Genomic DNA, 13714 nt, shown 5'->3' with positions numbered 1-13714 from the left:
AGTTTGTGGTATTTTTGGCTAACAAAGTTCTGATTTTTGCTTTTGGTTCAATGGAATTATCAACCGGTATTTATAGAACTTGTTGGAGGTTGCCATTGCCTTGCTGTTCAGTTTATAATTCAAAGCTTATGAACTTTGGTCAAGTTATATTAATGAAGGAAGATGGAGAATTCAAAGTTCCAGATTTTTGTGAGATATTGTAGAAAGCTTTATTGACTAATGAAGAAGATTTCTGACATGAGCGTTGTAGTATTGAATTGAAGTGTTTGATTTCATGTGTGAACACTTCAAAAAAAAATTGCCAGAGAAAGAAAATGGAGGACGGAAGAAGATGGTATAGAGTTCTTAGGCTCATAGGGGCATTTTTGTAAATTTCTATTTTTGCTTAAGTATATACTTGTTCTATTGTTCACTAGTTAGATCAAATAAAGGGAACTTGAAATAGCTTATTATACATTTTAATATCTATAATTCTTGTGTTGTTTTTTTTTCGATCCATAATCAATCCGACAATTAATATTACTTGGGTACGGGATATTACATCATCACCCCCTTAGAAAAAGTTTCGTCCTCGAAACTTACTAAGTCAAAATAAGGTCATGCAGTGCATATCAAAAATCATTATGAAAGTAAAACATATTCATACTTTAGAAAAAAGAACATAAATCTGGAAATTGCAAAACTATACCAAAAATGAAATCCAAAATCGAAATTTCACAATAACCAGAATTCAAACTCAAAACAAACCCAGAAAAATGAAATTTCAGTAGAACATATTAATCAGAACTCAACCAAACCAAACTTAGCAAATTTTCGAATAAAAATAGAAAACCTCCCAAAATTCGATAATATATGAACCCTTTTCGATTTACCCTAAAATTAACCCTAATTTCAGCTTTATAGGTACCTGGCTTGACTATGCTCTTTTGGCAATAAACTATTGCAGAATGCTTATCGGCCAAGGAGTTGACACTCCATGATTCATTTTCTGTAATGCTTCTGTCCCTCAATATCCACGTAAGGAACCTCTTTGGACTTGGAAAAATTATGTATATTACCGAGACCGTTTCATCAGAAAGTTACTTTTCTAATTCCTGATGGCATGTATGAATTGGAAGACCTGGATTTCCTTCTCTCACCTTGCCTTGATTTCTCTCTCTTCAATTTTTTCGCTGTTGATCCCGACCCCATTGAAGTTTTTGAATCCAATTTTTTACTTTTATCTTCTCTTTGGTCCATACTAGGTGCGTTAATGTCTGAGAAAGGTGTCCCATTTTCACCAGATGAACTTCATCCAATGTCAGTGTCCAAAGAGTCAATAGTCACAGTAGATACACGGGGTACAGGGGAATCCAAAACATCGTGATCCAGCTGACCGGTTGTGTTCTTCTCATCCATTCTTGGATAATCATCAGCAGAACAGTTGCCATATGTCTCACATTGTTCCGTAGTTTCTGCATTTCTACTCAAATGATCTCTCTCAAATGCACCGCGACCTTGAGGATTGCATTCAAACTTGTGACCTTCTCTCCAATGAATTATTTGGCACTTAATTGAACTACAATGGCAGGGATTAGAAAATGAGAAAATCTGACGCATACCAAAAAAACAATTGAGCGCAAGTTGACAATGCCATATGCTAATCCCAAAACACTAGCAGCAAATAGAAGTGACTAGAAGACAACAAAATACACAATAAGATACAGCTAGCATAAAACTTCGAAGGAATCCACGAGCCTTGACCCACTAGCTGAGACAAGCTATATTGGTTCTCGACCAGCAAGAAAACAAAACAAAATCCAAGAAGCTCTATATACGGTGGCTTCTAGCTCTCTGAAAAAGCACTCTCGTAATTCAAAGTGGGGAGGAAGATCAAATGCAAAGAGAAAAGCAACAGAGTGAAGAATTACATATCAATCTCACCTAAAAACTAAACCAAAAACTACTTTAATTACTCTTTCCTTCCTGAATTATTTGCAACTTATTCTTTCAAGGCCAAGCCAAAATATTTGTTTGGGTTTTATTGATCTTAAACTGGATAGATGGTTATATCACTTACAGTTGATAGATCAAAATCTTAAATTTGTCCAATCTGACACGATCTGACTATATGTCAAATGATAATGAACTGGAGAATGAAACCTGATGCATTTGGCCATGCAAAAAATGTGAATGCTTTAAATAACAAATTGAATGATAGGGAGCCCTTTTCAAGTGAATTTGGAGGTCCAGTATTGCTAAACAACGCTAATGCCAAAGTGGGGGACTGGGGATTAAAGCAAAACACCTGGGAACCCATATTTAACTACTCATATATTATGCATTCCCCAAAAGCAACCCAAAATTACAATATTTCAAGAGTTCATGCCTTAGAGAAGCACATGGATACCCTCCTCTTGCATATATTTTTAATTCCAAATGGCATCCATCTGAGTAACAAAGCATATAACATATTAATTTCCCATATTCTGCTATGGCATTCCAGCCTTCCAGGTAACCCATTCGGCAAATTATTAAATCCTTTTAGGAACTTTTCAGCTTTCCACTCAGGAACATCACACACACCTTGATATACCAAAAATGAAACCCAAAATCGAAATTTCACAATAACCAGAATTCAAACTCAAAACAAACCTAGAAAAATGAAATTTCAGTAGAACATATTAATCAGAACTCAACCAAACCCAAACTTAGCAAATTTTCGAATAAAAATAGAAAACCCTCCCAAAATTCGAACTAATATATGAAAACCCTAATTTCGATTTTACCCTAAAATTAACCCTAATTTCAATTTTACCCCAAAATTAACCCCCAAATTCGATTTATTCCAAAAATTTTGAACAAAAGTATAAAACCCCCACAAAATTCGAACTAGTTTATGAACCCAAATCCCCTAATCCACCCGAATAACCCACCCAAATTCGAAATTTTCACCCCAAATTCAGATCGAAACAACAACCCCAAAATTGAAACCAAGATTTTCAACTTATTAAGCAAAAATCTCAATTCAATCGAAAAAAAGGAAAACAGAAAAAATACCTGTGCAGATGAGAAAAAGAGTCAAGGAGGCGGCAGTCGCGGTGGTAAAAAGCGGCAGCAGCAGCAGCAGCAACTGTTCTTCAGAGAGAGATAGTGAAGAAGAAATGAGATGGAAGTGAGGGGGAGAGAGAAAACCTAGTAGAGAGAGAGATGAATAAATGAGACTGAAATGAAAACTACGAATGAAAAAATCAGAATGATATGAGGGCGGGACTTTTAACTTTTGCCGAAAATTTTGAAAACATTGAAGGGCGGGGGCTTTAAACATTTTTGATGAAAACTTTATAACTTCAAAAAATCAAATCAGATCTCATTAAATCCTTTAAAAATAATAAGTTTTAAAAATTATTATACTTTGATCAAAGAAGTCAACTTAAATATGTAATAGGGCACAAAGGAAGTACTACTATAATACAACTATCATCAGCTCGACTAGCGATATCGACAATCATGGTGGGAATTAGAGCTATAATTAATTATTTTATTCAAAACTCAAATTATTTATATTTTTATTATGAAATTACTCGATAATTTAGATGTTATTAGATTATGGGAAAAAAACAACACAAAATTATCTTTTTTTTAATGCCCAACAATACAACTATCATCAGGGAGTCAGGGGAAAGAGATTCTGCCAGAATATAAGAGCCTAAGAGGAAATGCAATAGCCAACAAGCACTTGCTTTAATGGTTGAAAAGGCATATCTATCTTTGTACCAAGTACTCCGTTGATCAACCTGTAACGTAAAGATCTCTTTTATATTGATGTAGATATGGCCATATGGGTACAAGTCTAACTCTAAAAAGAAAAAGAAAAATTGAAAGAGGAAAACAATTGTTGCATTGCTTAAGCTTTTTTTAATCATCGACCACCTTTAAATTAATCTAAGTTGAGGTCATTAAGCTGTATGCATTTGAAAACTGAAAATATATAATCGACGTAAAATAAGTTAATAGTGGATTGGTTCAAGGTATATATCTATGTGAATCGATAAGTTAAATCAAGACAACAATACTCCATTTACGTTAATCGTTAAGTTATATTCAATTTGAAACTCATGTATCTTAGTCAAATTGAAAGAAATTGATCTTACATTAGATGTATCAACATGTAAGGCGATAAACTATTTCAAGATAATAACAGCAGCTTTCTACTTAAGTTAATCATCTTTAAGTTGCATACATTTCGGAACGAAAGCATCTAATTCAATTGCAACAAATGTGGAACAATGTAACTTAGCAGATCGGTTCAATATAACAATACTCCGTTTAAGTTAGTCGTCTCTAAGTTGTATTTATATTATAACTCAAAACAACTACTTTGACAGTACCCTAAGTTTAATTCAAGATAATAACAATACCATACTTAAGTTAATCACTTTAAGTTAAATTCATCATGGAACTAAAAACATCTAATTCAGTTGCAACAGATGTAGAACATTGTAACTCAATAGATTAGTTCAACATAACAATGCTCCATTTAACAAGATCCTGATATGAAGCCTATAAGTATCGACAAGAAAACCTATGGCTTAAACCTCATTGATACAATAATACATCAATATAAGTATACTGTTATACTATATTTCACGTAAATGATTCGATTATTTGCTATATAAGTAAATCTTCTATTTTTTTTGGGTTAACAAGTGTCAACAATAAGACATAAGTCAAATTGTAAATGTAATTATTAAGACAATAAGTCCTAAATCATAATATCGGGCCATCGACAATAATCGACTAACTGTTACTGTGTTACGTGTTACGTGTTAGCATTAGATTAATCCATAATCACCGCGTGTAACATGTTCACATATTTTTAATTTTATAAATTTAGAATAATAATTTCTTAAAAATCAATAATACTAATTTAATTTCGAAAGTTTCTAATCTTTATTAATTTATAGTAATACAACTAACTTTTAAAGTTACTAAACTAATAATATTAGAACTAGAAATTAGAATACTCAAACCATAATAATAGTTTATTAGTAGTTTAGGCTATGTATATTTTTTTTTTTTAGGAAAAGACCATTAATTTTAGAAAGATGAATATCCAACCATTGATTAAGTTAGCAATCCATGTAATTGACCACTCTCAATTCTCCTTGGTCAAAAAATAATATCAAAGATTATGAATTAGTCCTCTCACCGCCAGTCTTCTCTCGCTGCTTCCCTGCCACTGCCACCGTCGGATTTTAGGCACCACCACGTAGGCCCGACGTTTCTTCAGTGATGATGATGGTGGTCGAACAACGACGCCATAATTGAATTAAAAGATGACCTTCAACGACGTTTCAGAAGGTAATATTAAAGAAAACACTTATTTCTATTAAATGGTGATTTTGATTTTATATCCTTTTTAAAAATATTTTTTCATCCATATGCTCACTACAAACATTTTTAATCAAAGACAATGGCTAAAATTAGCTAATGCGACGGTCATTTTTATACCGTTGCAGTAGGAACATCTATTGCAACGACCTACGTCAATCTAGGTTCATGGATTGAGCTATTGCAACGACTTTAAAATGATTGTTGCATTAGGTACATCTACAACAACGACTTGGTGATGTCGTTGCATTATATGGAATTGTAACAATGTTGTGATATACGATCGACACAGTAGACATTATCTATGGCAACGGACCTCTAGTATTTTTTTTAGGGGCAATTATGTATAGATCAAAATTGGCGCAATTATTCTTTCCTCCTTATCTTTTCCACGAAAATTTTGAAACTTAAAAAAAAACCTAATTTTTCATAAAACAAGGAAAATAGAAAAGGTTTTGACTGACAGATAACTAATTGGAAAACCCTACGAATATTTGCCAAACACAATTTCGATCTTCCAAATCTCTCAACTGTGCGAATTGTGATTATCTGCTAATAGGAAGAATTGGTTCAAGATTTCTTTCGATGTTATTTCGAAATTCTTCCAGAATTCACGAATATATGCGAAATTTATCCTCAATGCAGTTATAGGTAGGCGAAATTCCTTCTCAAGAAAACCTAGTAAATAGCGAAATTTTGAACTACCTGTCAAGCTTCAACAGGTAGTCAGGTACGTTCTTCAATTTCAATTGTTATGAGAGTTAAACTGATGACGAATTTTTCAATTTTATGGTTATGGTTTTGTTCCATGGTAATAGGATAATTTGGTGGGGGTTTTTTTTCTTGTTTGATTGAATAGTAGTATAGTGAAAACTCGAATGTTTCAAGTTTGTGAACTGGTTGTAATACTTAATTTTGTGTTTATTATTGGTTGGTGTTTTTTGCTGCTTAGCTGCATTTGGACTTGTATAATTGTTACAGATACGTTTCCTCTATTCTTCTTTTTTCATCTACTGTAGTTTTGAAATTGGTCCTCTTTTCCCCTCCTATTTTTTTCTACCTTATGTCAACTGCAGTTCTTCATTTTATTTTTAAACAAAGACTTAAACTATAAAGTTAGTTACAATTTTAAAAAATCAGAGACATTCTAACTCTGAAAGATAAAATTTTAAACAATGCACAAGATTTGCTGGAAATTAGTTAGACAGAAGCATGCACACTTACTGTTTGATGAAATGCCTCAACGAATTTAGTCATTTTTACTGCAGAAATATCAAGCAAACTTCACCAATACAAATTTAGTCATTTTTATGTTAGTGTACGTGATAAAAAGTTTGGCTAGAAATTCTTGTTTTGTCTAAATAATCTGAATTTGGTTCTTTTCTCAATGTTGGGTTAAGGTAGTAAGACTAATCTTGCCAGCTTACAAGGCTCACTGCCTCACCTACAGCCTACCTGCAGCAGCAGAATTGCGCGGAATTCGGTGGACGACGGTGGGCGGTCACTTCCTAATCTGTCATACAGTTTAGGAGTATAATTTATGAACTCCTGAGATGTATCTTTGCAGTCCTTGTACTAAGGTCTCTGCTTATGGTCTCAAATGTTTGTTTCAAGAATAACATGACAAAGGCTATTATGTTTTTATAACTCATGTCTCCATATCAATTTCTATGATCGGTTTCTGGTTTGGAGATGAACTTATATTGATAAGTTCAGTTTGGTTTAATTAACTGCTGATATTATCTGCTTGATGTTTTGAGTTGTAAGTATATTCTTAGTGAATTTCTTCTTTCATTGGATAAAATTTAGGTTAAGATTGTCGGAGAATAAAGTTTAGCACTGCCTACCTTGACATACTGGTTACTGAACATGTAAGATAATGGTTGCTAAATGGATTTTGTTTTTGTAGTTGATTGTTTTATATATATTTTCGCTTCCCTTTTTACAACTTTAATTTTGGTTTTATGTATCAGACATTTCCATCTTCTCTCTATGACATACTGGAACACTGCCTACCTTTTTACAATTTCCTCAAGTGCCGTCTTAAGCGATAATCTGCTCTTCTAAGTTCACTCGTGCCCCCTCCTAGTCTTCCTGTTTCAGCAAACGAAAAGCTCCTTGCATGGGTTGGTGATGAGATTCTACCTCGTGATAGTTCAAAGGTGTATCTATATTTTATTTTATTTTATTTGGAAACAGTTGGAGGTTTTGGAATGTTTCTCGATTTAATATAAATTCATCCTCTGCTGTTTGTGTGCTAACAATCTTGTTCTTATTTTTTTGTCACCTTGTTAAGGTTTCAGTTCTGGACTCAGTAGTACAAGGAGGTGATTCTGTTTGGGAAGGACTACGTATCTATAAAGGGAAAATATTTAAGCTTGAGGAGCATCTGGATAGGTCAATGTGTGATGGAAACTTTCACTTCTTTGATTGATTTTTGTTAGCTGTTTGTAACTATAGTTTACCACATGATGAATATGCTTGATTTTGAGAAGGATTTTCGAGGATTTCCATGGTGAGGTCGGGGGTTCGATTTTGTTGGTCAAGTCGACAGTTCGATTTTGTACGCTGGTGAGGTCGGCGGTCAGATTTTCAGAAGTTCAGACTGTTTTGTTCTTCAGATTTTTTGGTTTTTTTGTTTTGCTTGCACCTATTGTTGTATTGGTTTTCAGAATTTTCCATTATTTTGTTTTTCAAAAAAATTTTTAGGAGGTCGGGATTTTTGTTTTTTTAGGAGTTCTTTCAGAATTTTTTGTTTTGGTTTTCAGATTGTTTTGTTTTTGGTATTCAGATTTGTTAGGAGTTGTTTCAGATTGTTATTTGTCATTTCTTGTAAGTTTGTTGTATTTTTTGGTAATTATTGTAAGACTATGATGTTTATTGAATATATGAATTTAATGGATAGTTTATTGGAGTTATTTTTGTGTTGTAATTTTTGTTGAGAATTACTGTAATATTTAAATTTCAAAAAAAAAAACTTAAGTAGTTCATCAAATGTTTGAAAAAATTATATTCGAACTCAAATTAAAGTATGTGTAAGCTACAAAATTGTAATTTATAAACATATAGTAGTGAAATTAGTCATTACCTAACCTTGAATTTTTATGGAAGATTCAACTTTCTTCAATTTCTTTTCTCTGACTTTTATAGTAGTGAAATTGTGAAAATTGTCTTTTATGAAAATTCAGTTTATCAGTTCTCAATTTTCCGTTCTCATAAACAATTATTTTCAACTCAATTTAGTTCAGTTCAATTTAATTCAGTTCAGATATTTTAATCTAAAACCAATCTGATTCAACTTGATATAATTCGAATAGTACCTACACCCGACATCTGATATAATCCGAATCCGCCACAATCCGATATTGAAAGACCCGAAATCCGAGTTGCCAAAAAAGACTATCTGAAATCAAAATAATATCAACCCGTAACAATCGTCTATACAATAAGATCCGTCAATATAAATGGGTGAATTTAACATATTTTTTTTAACCTTACATTATTAAATTTTTAATAAAAAAAACAGTAGATTATTATTGGAATTTTAATATCTAGAATACACTATTGTTTATTTGTGGAACTTGTGAGTGTGTCGCTATGAAATATTATATGACACTAAATACATGGCTTTAGAGACAACAAACTAAATTTGATGCTAAAAGAATTGCTTTAGAGACAACTAAATTCATGTGACCGTTAAATACATGGCTTTAAAGACAACTAACTACAGTTATGCTGAAAAAAATGGCTTTAGAGACAACTAAATCATGTGATACTAAATACATGGCTTTAAAGACAACTAACTACAGTTGATGCTGAAAAGAAATGGCTTTAGAGACAACTAAAGTCATGTGACGCTAAATACATGGCTTTAGAGACAACTAACTACAGTTGATGCTGAAAAGAAATGGCTTTAGAGACAACTAAAGTCATGTGACGCTAAATACATGGCTTTAGAGACAACTAACTACAGTTGATGCTAAAAAAAATGGCTTTAGAGACAACTAAATTCATGTGATGCTAAAAATATGGATTTAGAGACAACCAATATTCATGTGATGCTAAAAACATGATTTTAGAGGCAACCAACATTCATCTGATGCTGAAATGTATCTTTAGAGGCACCAGAATATACTTGACACTAAAAACCATATAATTTAGAGGCAACCATGTTTATGTGATGGTAAAAGGGGGTTTTAGAGGCAAGTCGGCCAAATGATGTGCCTCTATAGCCAATTTTTTTTGTAGTGATATTCATGATGTAGATCTCCAATTCACAAATATGCATTGAATTTGTATATATATTTGTTTTGTATTCTTTTGGATATCTCTTCTCATAATTATTTTCATAATTAGTTATATGCCTTGAATATTTATTATGCCTTTTCAATTGCAATAATTGCTTTATCACAATATATTATTGTTTGCTAAATCAGACCAGCAAATTAGTAAAAGCATACCTAATAAGTTAGATAAATTGGAAAATCGATCTAGGTACCCATTAATCCTGTGATTCAACTTAGTGATCACCAAAATTAAATTCTATGCGTCAAAAAAGCGTCTTTAACATGTTTGTCTATTTATGCAATTAACCGAATTATGTGCATGTATTTGAATATTTCATTGAATAAGCAAGAAAATTCACTCCGGAACTGAAATTTCTTATTTTTTTTTTGCTTTTATTAACGTTTCCTAAAAAATTAATTGGTGGCTCTACTAACCAAAACATCATTAAAATTGTGTGCTAAAACAAGGCAATTACATTCCTACATGATCAAATACACTAGAGCAGATCTACTTCAGGCGGCTTTACTATTACTTCACCTGTGAGACTCATTCAAGGTCTTCCGACCTTACACCAAATCTATGGAGGGAAAGGAATTTGAAGCACCTCAGTCCCATCTCCCATTTGCTTATATTTATGGCTAGCCATTCAAGATTGTTGCATGAGTAATGGCATAGGATTTCTCCTTACGGATAATCCTAGATGCTTTTGCGAGTGGTCAAGTAAAAGAAAATGCTGAAATTATCTTGACACATTACCCTGCTGCATAAGCTTATTGAATTGAAAAATTGTAAACTTATTGAACGAAAAAACTGTAATGTTCCATTTCATGAAAAGATTCCGCATGAACTGGTTCGTCAGACAACAACCAAGATAGAACTTGTGCACTATATGTTGGTGGCTTTTGCGATGTAATGATCGTAAGTTTGAGCGTCTTCTATCCCGATAGACCAAGCTACATTCATTTTTGCTATAAATAAATATGATATGATGGTTGGATCAGAAAAAGGAATAGAGAAGAAGTTTTCATATGATGGGAACATCCAAGAGAAGGTCGAGTTTTTCGAATATTGATGGTGCGGATAGAGGTAACCCCACTAAAGTGGTAGCACGACTATCGTGGATAATAATATGAGGTGTTTGTGATCAACTATGGTATTTACTCGATTAATGAGACTAAGTTACTTGGGGTCTTGAAAGGTATGCTTATTGCCTTTAATGGAAGTCACAAGACAGTTCAAGTGGTGGTCGACTCAGGAGTGGTAGTTCGTTCATTGTTAGATGGTATTCCAATCAACCCTCCCTATATTCACATTATTAGAAGATGTAAATCTCTCATTATTAGACAAAGGGTGAGAGGTTACCATGCAGTGGATTGGCTTGCTTACTATGGAGTTCAAATAGAGGAGAATTTGATGATGTTAATAGCGGTCCCGAAGGACCTTCAAACCATTTTATAGGAGGATCTTGGTAAAATGTTGGTCTCTCGGATGCTTCCAAGCCATAGAGTGTAGTTTCTTAGTTACTTTTTTTTTGTTTTTTCTTTAGTAGTCTATAGTTGTTCTTTTGATTTTTGTTTTTGTTTTTTTGCTTCTTGTTTTTAGTTTCTTCATTGTAACTCTGTGTGTGTGTAGTGGGGGGGGGGGGGGTCATCCCCTGTTTCTCACAAAAAAATTATTTAGACTCAGTGATTCACTAGGAAGTTTACACTATTGTATATTTGTATCATCAGGAAGCGTTTAGCTCAGTACATAAATGTATATGAGGAATATTAGGATTGCACGGGTCTCAGTTTCAACCCCTTCAGGCTTCAACTAGTAAGTTTGAACTACTTTTATTATTAGAAATTTTCTAATATTTTTATATAAAGAAATAGTTTCTATTTTTTGAAGGAAAGGGAAGAGGGTTAAATTAAATAGAACCAAATTCTGCCAAGGAGAGAATTCCTTGAGGGGAATAAATTTCTAGGCAAAATACAAACATTAGCCGTATATGGAGGGACTCTCTTGTCGTGAGATGTTCAATATTGGCTGTCCTTTTAATATGAGAAACATTACAAGAATTAAAAGTCTTCTGAAGTTATTTATAATGTCTTCCACAATGAGATCACCATAAGATTTCTCTATCTCCTCCCATTGTCAATGTTGTATAAACGGGTGAGCTGGGACGTATTCCTAAGCTTCATAGGGGAGGACACACGTCACATATTCACAACACCATCACATAACACCCTGAAAAACAAGGAACTAAGACCTTTCATGGACGAGGGAGGCATGAAAAGAGGCGATATTATACAACCAAGTTTAATCGAAGCTATCGTTGACTCGGCTTTAGCCGTGGCGATCATATCTCCTAGGTATGCTAATTCATAATGATGCCTCGATGAACTTTCAAAGATCTTCGAGTGCCGTAAATGGGTTATACAAACCCGTCTAATGTGAGGAAGCAGTGGAGGTGTTTGGTAAGGGGTTTTAGGAGCTGTTGGGGGAATCTAACAGGTTTAGTGAAGCTCAAGCTGAGAAACATTATAAGAATTAAAAGTCTTTTGAAGTTATTTATAATGTCTTCCACAATGAGAGCATCATAAGTTAGATTTATCACGTTTCTAGCAGGGGCGGATTAGCTCATTGGTGTTGCGCTACTTGGAATCCCTATGATGGCGAACACTTTATGGGTTAAGGGTTAATTAGGTTAGTTAGGGGTTAATGACTAACATAATTTACGTTCGTCAGTCAAGATATGATGTGTTATTTGTCTAAAAGTCGGGAGCATTTGTTGAATTTCCAAAAGTTGGGTATATAGTGAGTTTCATGAAAATTCTGGGACATTTGGTGGAAAACTGAATTTTTCACTTTTAAGTTCCAGCCTTCCGCCAAAGCTATTGTGCTCCAAATGCTGAACATCGATCACCGATGACGGTGCCGAAATCCCACAAAAGAAATTTATGAAGCACGGGTACTTCTACGAAGTTTTGTTTCTTGTACCGGGGATGGGGACTGGTCAAGTGCTATACGAATATTCCCGACAAATGTTTGTGGAACTTCTCTCGAGAAGTGGGGTGTAGGGCAATTAGAATGAAGGGCTAGGGGACGAGTTGAGCAGCTTGAAGACATCCCCAACCCTTATCGTTCTCTTTAAATCAAGGGGCATCATTGTTCGTCCTCTAAGGACCTTTTTCAACGAGGAGCAGAGGAGAGAGAAAGTATTGACAACTTTTAATAACGCAATTGTCATTCAATTCATTAACTCTTCTTCTTAAACTAATCCCAAACTATCTAATTTTGTTACAAATATATGCATTTATTTCTAATAGTGTAAGTATTTTTCTTAATACTCACCATTAATTAAGCTATGTGTTAGTGACTTGTTTATATATGTTAACTTATATGGTTTTTTGTTTTCTTTTTGCCAAATCCATGTCGAACCTATTTTAGTAAATTAATTTTGTCATTTCAGTCCTCACATCCTTCTCCGCATTTGAATAAGTGCTATAGAAACAACATCACAAACCAACAATAAGCAAACGAAAATCAGCAGACTAGTATGTCTGTGAAACTGTGCTTATTTAATTATTCACGGTAACCTAGTTCCCTCGTTGCTCAAACCTGAACTTAATGAACCAAATGCCCTCAATTCTTTCCCTAAAACTTAATGTACTTACAATCTTTAATATTTCATTCTCTTTTCAGCCCTTCCTTTTCTTTTCTTTACCATGAAAAACTAAATAGATTAAACTTTGCAGATTAATTATCAAAAAGAAAACTTTGCAAATCGAGATCACTTTTAACTCAATTAACAAAATTAGTTTTGAAGCGCCCATAAATTTTGGTTGGTTGATTGCACGTAAACTTTTTAACACTTATCTAAAGTTCCAAACATTCTAATAGAGTTAAGTATACTTTTGGGTACTGAACTTTGATAAAAGTTGCAATTTGCTCACCCAACTTTCAAAAGTTGCAATTTGCTCACCCAAAGTAAAACGGTGTTAACTTTTCTGTTAAGTTGCAATTTTATACTTCCTCCGTATCAAATTACTTGCAACAGTTTCCAAATATG

Source organism: Beta vulgaris, chromosome 1, assembly GCF_026745355.1.
Source record: "Beta vulgaris subsp. vulgaris cultivar EL10 chromosome 1, EL10.2, whole genome shotgun sequence".
NCBI lineage: Eukaryota > Viridiplantae > Streptophyta > Magnoliopsida > Caryophyllales > Amaranthaceae > Beta > Beta vulgaris.
This window is presented reverse-complemented; position numbering follows the sequence as displayed.